Raw genomic sequence first — 2,598 nt, 5'->3', positions numbered from 1 at the left:
AATAATTTAGGACAAATGAATTAACGATTTATAGATAACGGTAGGTAATTCATAATTTTCGGATGTCTTTCACAGAAGTTGTTCTCATCCTAACGTTGTGGATAGTCTATTACTCTATCTTCCCTTATCTAATTACATATGAGAATAAGCTGATTGGTGTTTTAGAGATAATTCGATATAAATGTATAGTTAAGGAGCGAAGGTGTATTTAAGCCATTTTCTATATGCTCATGCTTGAATATAACTGAGATAGTAACCCTAGATCAATTCTCCATCCGCAACCTCTGTCACGCACTCACCTTTCCTTCACTCCGATACACAAAATCAGATATCTAATTATTCAGTGGCTGACAAAAGGGGTCGATCATCTCAAGAGCTCAAATCGAGATTCAATTCCCTGTAAGACTCTTCTTTTTTGCTTTTCCATTCGTAGCTTCATATTTTTGTGTTCTTATCTCTCTGCAAGAGAGAATGAGACTGAAACAGTAAGCAGAGAGTTAAATCCTGTCTTATGTTCGCTTAATTTTCACTCTCGTTCGATTATTTTTCTTTTCGGTGCATATTTAGTTCATCATCTTCTTCTTCTTCCCCTTTGTGAGATCTAAAAGCATGAGGTGTGTAAAAACTCGCTTCCCCCTTCTAACCTTTGATTATCGGTGTGATACTTATTTCTTTTGGTGAATAAAGTCGTTGTTCTGGTTCTCCTTTTTGCTGATCACTGTGATTTGCTTTCCGGTCGTTGTATAGTTTGTTCTGTTTCATATATTTACATGTAAAAAATTTGAAGCTCTTATCTACTTTTCCGGATTTTTTTATTTTGTTTGTGGATCTCTTTGATATGTGGTTGATTGTGGCCGATGAGAAAATCTCTCATGAGATGTAATCAAATTGCAGGAGGATGAGAGGTTGCAATGAGGAGGTGTGCTGCTGTTTTTGTCTCGATTTCAAGTATTGTTCTCAGCTCAGAGGGAAAGCAGAGTCAGAGGTCAGCTCCATTGCTGAAAACAGATTGATAAGTTTCTTATGTGGTAGTTCTTGAAGCTCTTAATGAGTTAAGAAGTCGAGTCTTGAATGTGATCTTGGATGCATTGAAAAACGATAGTTTAAACTTAGATGAAATGGGAGGTGTAGGAAAAATAATGCAAGTTAAAGAAGTTGCCATATAAGTTAAACATAGCCGGAGAAGGTAATTTTAAATAAATTGTAAAGTGATATTTTAAAACGAAATATTGACATTGGTGAGCAACCTCAAAGCCACTTGTTTGTTGATTGATAGTTAGCGAAATTATCTTAAAATGCATGATGTGATCCGTGATGTTTTTATATCAATCATTTTAAGGTATCACTACATGTGTTTGTTGGAGAGTAGTAATATACCATTGATGAGTTGGATTGATAGCTTATGTATTTATTTAAAGTCTAGTTACCAGCTCAGTAAGAATGTACAAGCTCCATCGATAATGTTTATGAGATGATGATGAGATCCTGGATATGAAGAGGATGGGAGGTGTGGGAAAAATTGATATTTGTCAAAGTTGTTAAGTTTATTTTTTTATAAGTGAAATATTGATCAGTGGGTCATAATGTTGTTATTGAGGATTTGTTGAGACTTTTGTTTTTGTACAACGAAAGAAACATGAAATCAAATATTAACATGACTAAGATATCTCTGTCTTTTATTTACCTTTTTTATATGGTTAGTAAAAGTACATTAGTATGCCTGATGTTGCCTGTTCATATCATTACTTCGCCTTTTGTTTGTTACTTGATGGTTGTAATCGGAAATAATTTGGTATTTACGATTGCTTTCTTGATATTGTCGTATCGATTACAAGTGATCATCATCAGCTTGCTTTAGGAAGTGATGATGTCTTCAGAGTTGATGAAGATGGTCCAATGTGATAATCCTTCATATTCCAGATTAATATGTTCTTTCAGGGAGAATTATTCTATGCAATTCCCAGTAGCAACTTTAGGGAATGAAAAACTTGAACTTGGACCTTTCCAAAATGTATTTTGAGTGAAAGGTGTTGTGATCATGCCTTATGAATATGAAGGATGCCCTAGAGATTAAATTTGTCATTAATCCAATGAAGTTGGGTTCTTTAAATCATTTCATCTGTTCACAATGGATTCTTCTCTGTTCGCATCAGCATGTCCCCTCACTCATCGAAAGGCCATGCCCCTGAATCGATCAGTTCTGAATCTTACACTTCAATGCCCCACAATCCTCAGTGGTATGCCCCGAACTTCTTATGTGGTAGCTAAACACTGCATTAATATTATAACCGTTAGGAAATGGGGATTCCTTTGGCTTGGACTTCACTGGAGTCACCAGGTTCCTCTCAACCAGTAATAGGAGCAATTCTTCATATATCATCAGAATCGAACTAATAGGAGTCTTTTCTCGGATCACCTTGTGGTATATGGTCCCATGATTAACTGAAAAATATCTCACTGTGTTGACCTCAGCTCTTGTATCAGCGTTGTCAGTGCCTCTATCTTATCATTCTTGATAGTTTTTCGATCATTTTTCCACAAATTAAAATGTCAAAGAAACTCTTAGTGGCAACCCTTATCATGTGATCGATATATGAA

The 2,598-nt window shown here is 35.4% G+C and overlaps 1 long non-coding RNA gene across 1 annotated transcript; it reads left to right on the top strand.

Moving 5' to 3' along the window:
* Positions 1–257: 257 nt before the first annotated feature.
* Positions 258–1,596, top strand: LOC120212019. The gene is made up of 2 exons (XR_005524652.1): positions 258–399; positions 895–1,596. It is a non-coding gene; the product is annotated as an uncharacterized LOC120212019 (long non-coding RNA).
* Positions 1,597–2,598: the final 1,002 nt, after the last annotated feature.

This window comes from Hibiscus syriacus, unplaced genomic scaffold, assembly GCF_006381635.1.
Source record: "Hibiscus syriacus cultivar Baekdansim isolate YM2019G1 unplaced genomic scaffold, ASM638163v2 tig00109991_pilon, whole genome shotgun sequence".
Taxonomy (NCBI): domain Eukaryota; kingdom Viridiplantae; phylum Streptophyta; class Magnoliopsida; order Malvales; family Malvaceae; genus Hibiscus; species Hibiscus syriacus.
This window is presented reverse-complemented; position numbering and strand designations above follow the sequence as displayed.